The 15,193-nt window shown below is 40.5% G+C and overlaps 1 protein-coding gene across 2 annotated transcripts in view; it reads right to left on the bottom strand.

Moving 5' to 3' along the window:
- Positions 1-14,257, bottom strand: part of erbin (erbb2 interacting protein) — a 71,663-nt gene extending 57,406 nt beyond the window's left edge. The window contains exon 1 of one of the 2 annotated variants that reach the window (XM_081354765.1): positions 13,807-14,257. The gene's annotated coding sequence lies outside the window, so the exon portion shown is untranslated. The remainder of the gene's footprint in view (positions 1-13,806) is intronic. The other variant, XM_081354766.1, reaches the window with a different exon arrangement.
- Positions 14,258-15,193: the final 936 nt, after the last annotated feature.

The raw sequence follows: 15,193 nt of genomic DNA, 5'->3' as shown, positions 1-15,193 counted from the left end.
CGCTCCACCATCGCATTGGTGCGTTCACACCGGACGCGAATAGCGCGTCAGGCGCAAGTGATTTCAATGTTAAGTCAATGCAAAGATGTTTTCTCTGCAGACCTTTAACGCCTGCGATGTAATGCCACATTTCTTTTGAAGGTGTGCCTCCTCTAAAAGTGTCCGCCGTCTGTGTGAAACAGTATGCTATCTTTATTTACCCGCCACGGTGGCCGGTAGGTGAAGCGAGTTTACCCGCCACAACACAAAATCACCCGCATTTGGCTGGTGGTGGGTGCTAATTTCCATCCCTGTACGCCACTACTTGCTGGGAAAAGTAGAGTGTTACGGGAAGAAAGCAGGTTTGGTTCCCCCTGAACACCGAGATCTACAGCAGAGGCGTGGGACAGGCTGATTAGCAGGAGGAAAACCAGAAGAGCCTACTGGCTTCATTAAGGAACGTCTCTGGCCCTGAACACCATAAACACTTTCATACCACGGGCAGCGCTGCTTTCATCCGGGCTGTGAAACAGTCGTTTACTCAGACCTTCAGGGCCAACTCTTTCCAATACAAAACTGCAGTGACAAACACAGCGGGCCTTCGATAGCGCGGCGAGTAAAGCACATCTGTTCAGCCCCGTTACTCTGCATTTCACCTATACTTTAGGAAAGGAAAATAAAGAAGTGTAAGCTATATTTGGTAAAGGGAAGCGACAAACGATTTTCTTGGTGGTTGCTAGGGTGTTACTATGAAGAGTGAGTGTTTTAGACCCTTTTTAAGCTGTGAGGGACGAGTTATGCTACCTTTCAAAAGTTTGGGGTCAATAAGATTTCTCTTTGAAATAAATTAATATTTTTATCCAGCAAAGATAAAGGTGACAAACATTTATACAAGATTTATACTTTTACAAGATGTATATTTCAAATAAATGCTGTTCTTTTAAACTTTCTTTCATGAAAAGAATCCTGGAAAACATTTGTCACAGAAATATGAAACAGCACAGCTGTCTCCAGCACTGGTGGAGGGAATCAATGTTTCTTGAGCATCAAATCAAATGATTTCTGTAGATTAACCTATATTTAATTTCTACAGTGAACAAATGGTGTTATTTTTACATTATTTAGGCAGCCTGAAGGATGAGTGCTGCGTAAAGTGTACCAAACAGCCTCTCCAGGTGCTCACTTGAGAACCAGATCAAAAAAAAGTTATTTGCACCCCTGACTATATTATTTGAAAGAGTTGAGCATTTTGCCAAAAACTGGCTGCAGTTTTGTGTTGTAATGAAATCGGCATATGTTCATGCATTCAGTCCCTGTTAGAGGATCTAATCTGAGCCGCCCACACTAGCAGGAATGAGGAGGTTGACATCATCAGCTCCCACTTCATCCCAAGATAAAACAGACCCTTCTCCCTCTTTCAGCAACATTCTCAACATGAAAACATGGCCATTACCAGTATGCCTTTTAAATTTTAAATGTGTATTTCCCCCAAATGCCAAAGAAAAGTTAATTATATCAATAACGCTTTACAATTCGACCTCGCTCTATTGAAAAAACACTAACAACGTCTATGATGTGAACAATGTTTTGTACAGTGTTATTGAATTGTAAAGCGTTGTACACCCTGCTCGCTCAGATCTATAGGCTAACTACTTTATATGTTTTCAAATCATCTCTTCTTACTTATTTTCAAACACCGTGTTCCTGTTTCTGATCTCTCTTTCTTTTAATTTTATTTATTATTTTTGTTTATATTGTACATGTTTGCATTTATGTACCTGTATGCGTATAGTGAAGTGTGTAAGCATATTTATACCTTGTTTTTGTATTTGCATGTTCGCAGATGGCTCATTGATTTCTTCGATTATGGTATGGGCTAAAAATGGGGGGATTAGGTTTGTGGGAGCATTGTTAGTGTGTGTGTGTATGAATGTTACTGTATTTAAATGTTTATTATAGTCTTGTGTAGTATTTACTTTATGATTTTCCATTTTGTTGCTGGTTTCTTTGTAATGTAAAGGACCCCCTCGAAAATGAGATGGTGCATCTCAAGGGGTTATCCTTGAAAAATAAAGAAATAAAGAAATGTGTCAGCAATCTCTAATTCGATGCATGACCTATTATAGGAAAATGGCAGAGTGAAGTAAACAAGTAAACACAGGCTGGCACAGTGATGTTAGCGATGGCGTTCCCGTGCCTTTGAAAAGCGCAGTGTTTGCCAAGCGCGTCCACAGAGGGAGTTTCTGAGCCTGCCGACTGCACGCGGGGAACATGTCTACCATCTGCCTGGATCTGCAGACCAACTGCAGGAGTCTGGAGGACCAACACAGCTACAAAATGGTGGTGTGGTACACACACAGAAGCAAGAAGTCAATGCCAGGAAGAGATTTAGGAAAAGAGCAAATAACATATTGCAGTACTAGCGGCTGCATCCAAGCTTTCACACATTCCCATGAGACATGAGCTACAGAAACGCCTGTGGAACGTGTTTGTTGTGTTCATTAAACAATAAATGAATTGAAACATTCTCTATTAGATCTCAGACAGTTAAAGTTACATTAATGCTGTGTGTTACATTCCTAGTGAATCCAATAGTGGGTGGCAACACTACTACTGCAATAAGCTAACGAGAAATCAAAGACGTCCCGCAGAGCATTATATGAGGCTTCACAGCGCTTGATCAAAGAGGCACGTGTGTGTGTATATTTAAATGTGTGTCTTTCTGTGGTCTTGGATGTTTTCTCTGGAATCAGGAATTCTATGGGGTTGTTCACACAGAACTCGTTTTCCATTCGCTGCTCTACTTTTCCATGTTTTTTCAATGTAAACCTGCTAGACGGAGGCCTTTAACAATTGTACTCACGTTTTTGCTGTTAAATGCATTCTGTGTGAACCGGCCCTAACAGAGGATAACGACGCTCAGGTCCAGGAATGCTCTAATGTTTTCTTGGTAGTTGCTAACACTTCAGAAAAAATTATTTGTCGTTACCATATGCATCGCTTTCTGCCAGGACTTTTACATGCTTTTCCCAAATCACTGAAGTGACGGTGTCCAGGTTAGCAGTAGCATGAGCCGTCAGGCAAGTGTTATTTAATTAAACTCCTGATGTACTTACAAACTTTCCAATGCCTTGTTTTATGAGTACAGAACCTATTTGTACTACTGTAGAAGTTTGGTACCGTTCTGGGCATTATTAGTGCAGTAATTTACAAGATACAACCTTGGATCCATTAGCGCCTGCACTAAGCCATCCGGTTGATATCTCTAAATAAGCTATAACTTTAAAAATGTTCGACCAAGGGAAAAAAGGCTTCTTTGGGGGGGGGGGTTAGGTGGGCAAAGGGCCCTGGGTTGATTTTACTCCGAACCATCCATTTAAAATCATATCTGAATCGCACACATCCTCCTTTACACTGCATCTACGCTGCAAACACACATTAGCTGTGGTCTGGATTCGTCACGCTGCTCATATTCACAGCATTACTCATTGAAGCCAGAACTTGAGGAAAAGTGAGGCATGTGTTGTGGCATTACTTATAGCTGTCATTGTCTTGTCCACAGACATCGTCATTGATCCAAAATACTTGAGGGCCGTAAAAAGCGAAGTTAACTGAAGTGGTTATTCGTGATGTCTGAGGTCTAGAGAAGTGGTTTTAATTAGCACTGAGAGGGCAGAGCTCAGGGCAGCCCTGCGGCTCCGGGCCTGGGAACGACCGCTCAACTGGAGACCGCTTCATTTCTGCTTTGTAATGTCTCGTGTCTCCATCAGAGGATAGCGAACTGATAGTGCTCCGGGGACACGAGCTGCTGTTGTGGCCAAGCACTTGTTTTCCAAGAGTCTACTGGTCTGGATGGGTCATGAGAAATGCTGGCTGAATGGACAGGCGGGTTCTGCAAGGAAATGTCTGATGTTCCTTAATGAGTTATAGCGTAGCCGAAAAGCAGAACTGTAGATGTGCCATTTCTCTCACCCTGGAAATACAACCCGTCGCTGAAGATGCAAACGCTGACCGAAGAGAAAAATATCAACCAACAAGCTCATTTTTCACCAATGCAATCTGAACCTGTGATAATGGACACCACTGTACAATACGGACTGTGATTGCACTTCATTTCCGAATTTGCATTGATCCAAAGCTGATTAATGGCAGTGCAAACAAATCACTCAAACACTGCAATCATTTTCACTGAGCTGAAGACTTCATAACAGTCACTCATGACAGCTGAATAATACACTACTTTCTTGAACTTATTCTTTACTAAATGAACCACACGATTTGAAATTGACACGTTTCAAGTCAAAAACCTCGTTCTTCTCATCCATCTTTGATAATTTTTTTTTTGTTTAAATATCTTCATATTGTCTTTAGACACACAACTGAAATATTTGTAATTATACAGCCATGCATGTTATTATTTGTGAAATAACGTGGACCACTCATCGAATTTTCATCCCGATTATGAAGCGCCACATGCAGAACATATGAGCCTCACAGCTGACTGCACAGCGACGTGTGTGTGTGCAACAGGAAATGATGCTACTAAAATTAGTCACTATGCAAATTCTGAATTAAACAGCACAATTCGGCCTGAGTGAAACTTCAGAGGGAGACAAAAGAGTCTTGTGCAGCGTTCTGCAGGCGCTGCCTAAACACAGTGTCATGCATGACACATATATGCATCATATAAGCGTGTCCCTGGTGCTTGAGGAACCGCAGCTGTGGAGGAGGAAGGGCTGAAGCTGCAGCGATTGGTCTGTCTGACAGTCTCTTACTTCTGCTCTAGTTCCTCCCGGGTCCTTTTATCAGCCTCAAAGATTTACTGTCTGTACACACACATACTCCTGCATGGGACACCGCAACATGATTACCGCTGCGGAAACGTGGCGTTACCGTTTCACCTGATTTTGAGAATGTCTTTACCAAATGAGCATCACGTCACTGACCCACATACGTGCGAGATAAAGACACAAACCTTGAGACGTCCCCATCCGCCTTTCAACCGGAACCTAGCAAACTTCAACGTGTGTTTTCACACGACACGCTGAAACAAAAGTCAGCATAAACCACAAAACCCTTTCATTACAGAGGCGACCTCCTGTTGTGCACAATCTTAAATCCGTGCTTACGGTCTTTAAAGTGAGATTGTCACATGAGCGTTTATTTGCTTGTGTTGTATGGCGATGAGAGGGGCTGATAAGCAGGATTTGAGTGTGATGCTGAAACAGTGGTGCGGTGGGGAAGAGAGAGGCAGATGCTGAGGTAAGTGGGTCACAGAAGCACCGTATCAACGGAGCAAAGCTGTCGGCACAGATGTGAGATTTGCCGGACGGACTCAAATGTCAAATGTTACACAAACTGAGGTCGCCCAGTAAATGCTACGGGCCTCCCGCAATATAAACAAACATATAAGCAAAATGAGCTTATTTTTGCTTCTAAAAATTGCTTCCATACAGTTGCTTATCACAAAACAATAACGGTAAAACACACTAGCTCAAGAGGAGGATATTTGGCAACATGGTGATCTAAAAATAACTGTTTACAAGCAAGAGCTTTCATTCTAGCTTTCAGAATTTAAGCAAGTTTATCCAAAAATTAAAATTGCCATCATTTACTCACCTTCACATCAACAACAGAGGTTTCGCAGAATGTCCCAGCTGCTCTTTTTTATTCAGTGAAAGTATGTACGCAGTCAAGCTCCAGAAATGAACACAAATTAAAGGACTCAAACACTATATTTCAAATCTTCTGTATATTGCCATATGGTAATTTTATCCTGTTCCAGACACAAAACTTTAATCATTACCCTCTGAGAATCTTCCTCTCAGATGTAGCCTATCTCTCAAATCTCACTTCCTTGTTTTCTTTTGAACTCAACATTGATAATAACCAGAAATGTTTCTGAGGGATCATTCATGATTTATGATCACGATTTAGGCCTGTTTGTCACACACAGCTCTCAAATGACTTCAGAAGACATGATTACAGAGCACATCATGTAATCGACTAGTTCTGGTTTAAACAGCATCTGTCCCCAATTTTAATTAATGGAAAAGGAGGAAATTGTGTGGAAGAAAACATCATATGGAATTGAAAGAACAAGAGAGTGAGAAATTGACAATTTTCTTTTTTGGATAAACCGTTTAAAAAGAGATCAGAGGGTCCATGGGAAAGATCTATGTTAGCGTTTTATAATGTTCCATTTAGACTCACACACACACACACACACACACACACACACACACACACACAGTCATCAGCACTTGCACATCATTAGCCATGTCCACAGCTGACCTCATCAAACCTCCTCAGCGCCAATGACAAACGTACACACCGAGGTGCAAACAGAAATCACGCTCATGACTACAAACAATATTGATGAATAACAAATTACACATCCGACCTAAACATTATACATCTGGCAATGTCTTTCTGCCCTCTTCTGATTTAATAATGATATGTTTTGTGTGAAACGGTTTCTAAGCACCAGCCAAAACAACATCTGCCTGAAATATGTGCATGTACCACACACACACACACACACACTTGCCTTACTATGGCTTTAACACAATGATCCAGATCATCTAAAATACACTGAAAAGCCCTATTCGCACTGGATTAGTATTACCAGGTGACCTCTTGTCATTTGTAATAACTGCGGAGGTTGTCTGTGATCTTAATCCCGTGTGAATCGGTCATGTCTGTGATTTTGTAAAGTAAAAATTCCCCTGCAAATGACTTACCACATTTCGCTGAACACAGAGGTCCTGTGATGATATTAGTCCCGTGTGAATCGGCATCTCTGTGATTTGGAGGGGTCGTATTTAATTTTTTCAAGGTTTTTGTTTCCTGTGTGCTTTTTATCCATCTTTCGTGAAGAATGGAGTTGGAGTGTTTTGATAGTATCTTGTGTGTTGGGTAATATCGCTATACACTATACAATTTTCAGAAAGAGAAAGCTGAAAACCATGATTAGATGGAGAAGAATGGCATGTATAGCAGCGCGAGGTAAAGAACATTCTTCTGTTTATGATTATACAGCTAGACCTATAATATATATGTGCCACACGAAACTCAGATGTGCCGGGGTAAATTTATAAACCACATGAGGTCCCCAGATAATACTAATCCAGTGCGAATAGGGCTTTCCCTACAAAGTGCGAGTTAACCAAGGCCAGAAGAAACATACTTATATGTATACAAGCGCAAATGTTTGGCCTACACGTTGTAAGCAGTCGACAGTGTAAGAGAATAGTAGGCCATGACTTCAAATGATACGAGCAACATCCCCGAACAGAAAGCTCGGCTCTACAGGCAAGCAGAGAAGCATCATGTCTTACAGGCATTACAACGCACCGAAAGCAAACACAGCCTGTAGTCGTGTCAGGCACTCAACACTCAATCTTTCAGGGTGTCTGATCATCTTGTGCGTTTGTTCACCCAGTACAGTTGTGCATGACAATGGCCCGAAGAGATGGAGATATGAAAATCAGTTTGGCTGCACATTTTGGCTTTGCATATCACATTTCATGATGTTTAGTGGGATTCATTTTGTTAACTCAGCTACTGACAATATTTAAAGGGGTGATTCACTGCTGGCTAAAATATAAATGAAAAATACTAAAATAAAAAACTTAGACTATTAATAATTAGCAAATAGATCTAGTAACAGTACTATACAGAGTAGAAAAAACACATGATAATGTAACTTACTGGACAGTGGACATGTTCAAAGTATTAATTTTTTACAGGAAACAATATAGATGCCTTAAATGTATGGATGGGGACCCAGCTCGCACGAGGACTATCATATGGTGACTGAAGATAGGTGCTAATAGGTGAATCTCAGCAGACCTTTAAGAAAAACATAAGATATGTTACATACCCCAAAAGACTGCTTAAAAATATTTAAAAAGTATTAATTTTCTTTATGCAAAAATGTGTTATGTTTTAGAGGGATTCAACCTTTACAACAACAACCACCTGTTATCTTTAGTAACTAAACGCTAGATAACAGATTGTCATTTTCATTATCTGAAACCTGTACATCCAGTCTTACTGCAACTCATCAGAAGTACTTCTCAGAAGTAACCATTGCAGCAGAATGCAACCATGCCCACGGTGTTGATCATAACAAGCTCTTGGTGAAAGCTATCTGAAATGTTTACCCAACAGCCTGATGGCAACTCGTTCTACATGAGAGGTCGGAGTCATTTAGGACGTAAATGCGATGCGCAATATACAGAGCAGAGCAATCACAGTGTGGGAACAGAGTCTACGGTGCCGTGAGGGACTGAGCAGGAACACTCCCGCATTCTCCTGGTTTTAATGGAAACATTCCATAGCACTGACACGTACTGTATCTCTGTCGCACACACACACACACACACACACACACACACACACACAATGGAGCGTATCTAGAATGTATCAGTCTAAATATTTTCTCTGTAGAAGCACACATTTTTTGAAGAGGAAAAGACGGGTTACGTGGAACACAATAAATCTCTAATTGTGCAGTGAAGAGAAAGAGTCTGACTCGAGCGCGTTATTTTCCATTGTCATCTTTTCATCTGAATCTATTGAGCTCAACAACCCTACTAAGGAAATTGAAATACATCTTTTTTTGTTTTCAGAGCACAAATGATTCTTTTGAACTGGTAATTTAAATGATTCGATTGAACCGATTCACAAAGCTTTTGCAAATTACTTGTCTAACACCTTGTAACACCAGACGCATGGCACAACGCGACAAAGTCACACAGAACCCATTATAATCAGTGATGCCGTCTACACTAGACGCAGCTCGCCGAGACACGACAGAAACCTGACAGTAAACTGATGCCCTGTTCTGTTTACATGCGTGTTTTGTTCGTCTCAGAGCGGCTCCGTTCACAGTAAATGTTGCTCCACGTGTTATCATTCACATGTATGAAGCGTCTCAGACTCAGTCTCTGCTTATGCTGTGAGTTTGAGTTGCTTATAACACTCATCTAGGAACACAACGTGCGCCATTTCATCAGATTTGTAAGATAAATCATGTATAAACATACGCCACCACAGGAGAATACATCATCTTTCAAAATATGCAAACTGTTCATCGCAATTTCAAAATAAAAGTTTAAACGCTCGCTCTGAGTTTGCATGATTTGATGTCCTTGTTCAAGAAATTACAGTGGCTGTAGCATTTCTATCATAAAGAAGTGGCCAAATATGACAGATTAAGTGAACATTTGAAATAAATGCTGTTTGGCCAATATTAAACAAGGATCTGATCTGCTGTAGAGAGTAACAACACTCAGCCATAGGCAGGCATTTGTTATAATACATAAGGATGATTGTTTATGTATTATATTATGTATTTTAACAGTGTTGTTCTATAAAACCATATGATTGCTTGCTTTTTGCTTCTTTATTTGAACCATAATGATTGCCTCGCTGTTATTATACATATATACATATATTATTATTTAAGTCATTCTAAGGCATCTGAACAGATCTGAAATGATTGTGTTGCCTGTTAAAGGAGAACTCCGGTCAATTTTAACATTGAGCTCATTTTTTTGTACATTTGGAGTGCTGTCAATACAGAGAACAACGACAAAAAACGGTGTTGCCTACACCGAGTTATTCTATTTTTAAAATTTGCACCCTGTGGACTTCAATAGGGCAAGTAGTAAGCCTGCTTTTAGCCTCTTAACATCCTTTAAGTGTCATAGTAATCGATTGTCGAGTTCACGCGCATAGGTTTAGTTACCAATGATCACGCGCGTGAACTCGACAATCGATTACTATGGCGTTCCACCGAAAACAGGATGTAAACAAAGGTATGAGCGCTGGCTGAATTAACTTCGTTTTTATTAATATCTCTAACATCTACTGCAGTCAGATCCACCCGTGTTCACTCGGAAGGAATCACTCACATTTTCTGTGCACTTGTAATGACACTTAAAGGATGTTAAGAGGCTAAAAGCAGGCTTACTACTTGCCCCATTGAAGTCAACAGGGTGCAAATTTTAAAAATAGAATAACTCGGTGTAGGCAACACCAATTTATGTCGTTGTTCTCTGTATTGACAGCACTCCAAATGTACAAAAAAATGAGCTCAATGTTAAAATTGACCGGAGTTCTCCTTTAAAACGGCCTGGCTGAATTCACTGGCTCTGTGGTTCGGTTTGGGCCTCAGATGCATGAGACACAGACATCCACACCTTCATTATAATATTATATGAATGAGAGCATCTCAGGTTCTGCTTTATAGTGGCTTGTTTCAACCGAAGCTCTTGTCCATCACAAGCAAATAGTTGCTACTTAAAAGGAAAAAGCACTTTTGTTCAGAATGAAATACTCACATACTGTGCAGTTTCCTATAAACTGCGTACAAATAAAAGTGTGCAAAAAAACGTGCATTATGCAACTATAAACATAAACCCCTTTCACACAGAGCGTTGATCCCAGAAAAATGGCACATAGGCTATTTTCTAGAGGGCCTTCTGTGTGAACGCAAACACGTCCTGGGATTGATCCCGGGATCGAACACGCATGCACAAGATGTGAATATTTTTCTAAACGAAGTTACATTCAGGTTTTATATTAAACTGAACACATAACCTTTACACCGTTGCACAAGATCTCTTCCTTGAATACGAAACCATCTGAGGTGCACATTTGTTACTCTTTATTTAGACGAGAGAATTCTTCTGTTTGCATTTCTAAAACACCTGCACTGGAGCTCCTGAAGAAGCATCCCGCAGACTAAACGGCTTTAAGAAATCACAACCCATAATAAAAGAGCACAGGGTAAAACAACAGCTCAGGCCTGTTACATTACTGCATCCTTGTGACTTATTCATTCATTGAAATGCTCAAAACAATCTGGTGTAACCTACAGACAAACCCTCAGCAGAATCTTTCCTGATTAAAGTTCACACTTGCCGGATTCGTTCCAATCTGCTTGTTGCTGGATGCAGAAAATAGGGATTAGCCATGAGGGAGATGAGCCGAGCAAGTGGCAATAATCTCCCTCAAGCCATCTTATCCCATTAGCTTCATTTATCACCTGCTAGAACGATCCGCTAGACCAACAGAGAACGCTGCTGATATCCTGGGTGAAATCAAGGCAAAGGCCCAGAGGAACACAAACCCACTAAGGAGCGCTTCTCCTCACCAGCAGTGACAGTAAGAGGAAGGACCTTTGCTCTCTCCTGAGAAACCTTTGCCCGGTTCCCACATTTGTTATTATTTTTTACAGTCATTTCTGATAACTGGATACGTATTTTTCAAAATAATTTTAAAGAGATTCTCTCACTCACAAAGTCAAATTTATAAAGACTAATGTAAGAAAAAAAAATTAATTAATATTTTTATTTTAGAATTAGATAACTATATATAAAACGTGCAAGCTTTTCTGGAAATCACAATTTTAAAATTCCCTCAAATTTTTTGGTTTTCTGGAAACCCCGAATGTCTCCTCTAGAGTTTCAGAAGAGCCGTTTCTCAAATTATGCTCAGATTTGTCAAGACGTGATACATTACAGATGGACTTGTCATATACCGTTGAAAAGGTCTCAACTAGCAGAATACAACAAGCATATTTCTTTCAGTTAGAGACCAAACTAAACCAAGCATTTGTATTAAATGTGCCACAGCCACGCGTGTAAACAGTAAACACACAACGCTTTTATACCATGTTTTTGTTTGTAACTTCGTACAACATTAGTAAACCATAGTAGATCACATTTATTTAGAGCAGCTGGTCTTGAACAGGCCCAAACAAAACATGAGAGCATAGATCATGACACGCTGCTTGGCTGAAGCTATAGGCCTTCCGGGACCTGATCGCGTCACAATCATCATGACGCAGGGTTTTCCAACGTCTTCCAATGGAAACTGGATCTCGGGTGTGGAGAGTGGGAATAGTGGGTAGCTGAAGTGCGCTTGGATTGGATGGATCGCTCAGATTGACAGGTCTTGAATTACCGTGCACCATAGAGTACGAGCTACAGCTGAAACATCACTGGAAGATCATCAATCATCCACCAGGATCTTATTACTTGTTTATTCTGTGTTCTCTTTATTGTAGTTCATAAAATCACTTGTTTTTTGGACCCTTGGCTAATTATGTATTGAAATAAATGGCTAGCCTACATAATCCTCTCCATTGCTTGAAGACATTCGCTGCTTACTGCGCTTGAACGGTATAAAATCACTTGTTTTCAAACCTCAACGCTTAAAAAGGCAATCAAATGATACGCTGTTGTGACGCCGCAGAACAGAAACAAGTGCTTTGTCGCCATGTTATGAATCTCCGGCCACACAGATGTCGCTGTACAACCGAGGTGAGGTTTGCTATATTGGTTAATGAAGCGAATTGGCACGTCAAAGTTCAACAAACTTGAACTCAACACAAAATTTGCACATGGAAGTTTCCCAGGTAAAATTCCTCATACCGATTCCAATTGAGATTACGCTAAGAAAATGTAGCTAATCAACACACAATAAATGTGGCCACACAATTAAAGTATGTCCACCATTATCTCAAAAGTCGGCATGAAACAGAAGTTGCGCCAGTCTTTTCTTCCCTATTGTCCCGTGTATCCGAGTGAAACGGCTTCTGGAACAAGGACAAATGTAGGGCGGGACTTCATTTTGTCCGTGGGGAATTGATTGGATGGTTGTGGTTTGCTATTGGTGGATCTCATGTGAGTGACAGGTTGCTCCGCCCTCTCGCCAGTGAACACGTCACCAGAGAAGAGTTGATGTCAAAGAGGAAATAAAATAATGATGTGCACGGATAAATCATTTAGAATAAATACTGCAATATTCATACAAAAATGAGAACTGTTGATTTTGATTTCACTGTGACTACGTTTCTATTTCTCCACATTCATTTTTTTACAAGGAAACTTGATGCTTCGATGAAAAATGAAAACTGTGAGAGAGAAACATCCAAGTAATGACATTTCCCTCTGGGTTCATTCTGATGGCATTTCTCACAATCCCATGACAGAGGATGAAATACACCCATTCATTCCTCTATCATGAGTTTGAATGGGGCCTAAAACGAGAGTCAAACCCTCGTCAGACGCTCGCGATCATTGCGGAACTCGAGTATCAGGACTGATTCCGATCATTGCACTCTCAAAGCCTTTAACACCACCGACTAACTAATCTGATCACCCAGTGAAAGGATCTGCTCACAGTCAACATCAGGTATCAACACAAACCCTGCTTTTACCTACAGAACCTGTTCAGAGCAGGAAGTGATTGTGAAACAAAGGCATGAAACGTTAATCTATCTGCGAGATGGCACAACGACGGTATATTACTCATTAAACACAATAAACGAGAGATTGCAGCAGATATGCCTCGTAAACCACACTGTCCTTTCAACAGAATAGAAAACAGGATGTGTATGAGAGACGGTGGTTGATGTAACGTTACTGCACCTGAACCTCATTTGTGTCGATATTGTTAAAATAAGTCATTTTATGCCCATTCGAAAACATTAAGCCTGTTAAAATGTGATGTTTTGTGACACATACATGGTACAGCTGCCTAAACACAGCACACATACTCACGTCTAGTCACAGTCATGATACCTAATTCGCTACATTGTGAAAACCCGCTGGTTTATGAATATGTACACAACAAAAACAAAGCCTGAGTCATGTAATGCTAGAGAAAATCACTGGGTTTCACACGCAGTGCGAACTAGAAAACAAATTAGCGTCCCTCGCCGTTCTTAGCATTATCTGGCTAACAGTGAGGAAGAGAGAAAACACTGAGGCGAGACGCTGAAGGACAAATAAAACGTCTGGTACTCACCTTAAACTGAATCTTTTCGTTATTTTCCTTTCATTTACGAGGGATAGAACTCATTCAGCTAATCCATGAAGGTTAGTTCACGACTGGAGACACGGAAAAACATTACAAACCCCCAGGAAACACAGCGCTTGATGCAGGGAAGCCGAAGAAAGCTGCTGCTAGCTGCGCGAGCTCTGCTAATGCATTCTTCACCTCTGCGCGCGACGCGGAAAGTTGCCCACAGCTGCCTCGAAGTTTTCTTGCGGATACAAAAGAAAACGGTTCGACGAGACGATGAAATTACAAAAAAGTGTCCTTATAGTAAAAAGAGCGACCAAAAGGGTCGCCGGGATAATTGGTTTACATTGAGGCGCGGAGAAGCAGTCATTGAAGTGATGGAGCAGTGAAGCAGCGCTGGATAATCTGCACTCTGCACTACAGTTGTGCTAATGGGGATGTTCGATTCAGCAGCGAATCGGTTCTTCTGAACCGGTCTTTTCAATGATTCGATCGACCCGATTCTGTATATCAGAATCAGAACGCTTAGTAATCGTTATAGCTGTGTGTGGACTTTCCCTATTATCATCTCATAAAATAGAACGATTATTAAAATGTATTATTAAAATGTTTATTAAAAATTAAAGACACAATGAAATTGTAATATTTATTTTACTACAAAAGCGAACCCTTAAATTGTCGCGTGGGGATTTCTGAGAAAAATGTGTGATACATCGAACGAATCAGTGAATCAAATGAAAACTGGTTTGTTGGGGTTAAAACGAATCGTTCGAACGAAACTAGCTAAAATGAATTAAAATTATTTAACTGATTATTTAAACTCGTAGACACAGTGAAATCGTAATATTTATTTTACTACAAAAGCGAACACTTAAATTGTCGCGTGAGTATGTTTGGGGAAAGTGTAGTGTGATACATGCAACGAATCAGTGAATTACATGGAAACCGGCTTGTTGGAATGAATCGTTCGAACGAACCGGCTCGCTAAAATGAATCGTACTTCTCAGCGCCGCTGCTAAAGCTGGTGGGGGCCTCCGTCGAACCCCATCAACACAGAGCTGATAGGCGTACAGTTTAATCCAATGGAAAATCTGAGTCCCCGGTAACGAATCATTTTCTCCCAATTGAAAGCAACGGGAGGAAGAGCCTCGATCAGTTTCCCTCGCAAGATTGGCTGGTTTGTGTTGCGTTATCATAACTCATCATGAAAAACGCGTGAGTTTTAGTTTTTATCATGGCTTTAACTCTACGAGGGCCAGTGGTAAAAATGTCTTACAAAGTACTCGTACATTTTTTTTAGAAAATGGCAATATACCATAAAAGTAGTGGTATTTAGTCTCTAGTTCATATTTATGTTATAGTGATAAAATAGTGAAAAACTGATAAACTT

This window comes from Scardinius erythrophthalmus, assembly GCF_964197995.2.
Source record: "Scardinius erythrophthalmus genome assembly, chromosome: 23".
Classification (NCBI taxonomy): Eukaryota; Metazoa; Chordata; class Actinopteri; order Cypriniformes; family Leuciscidae; genus Scardinius; species Scardinius erythrophthalmus.
The sequence above is the reverse complement of the archived record's forward strand: the minus strand, read 5'-3'. Positions and strand labels throughout refer to the sequence as shown.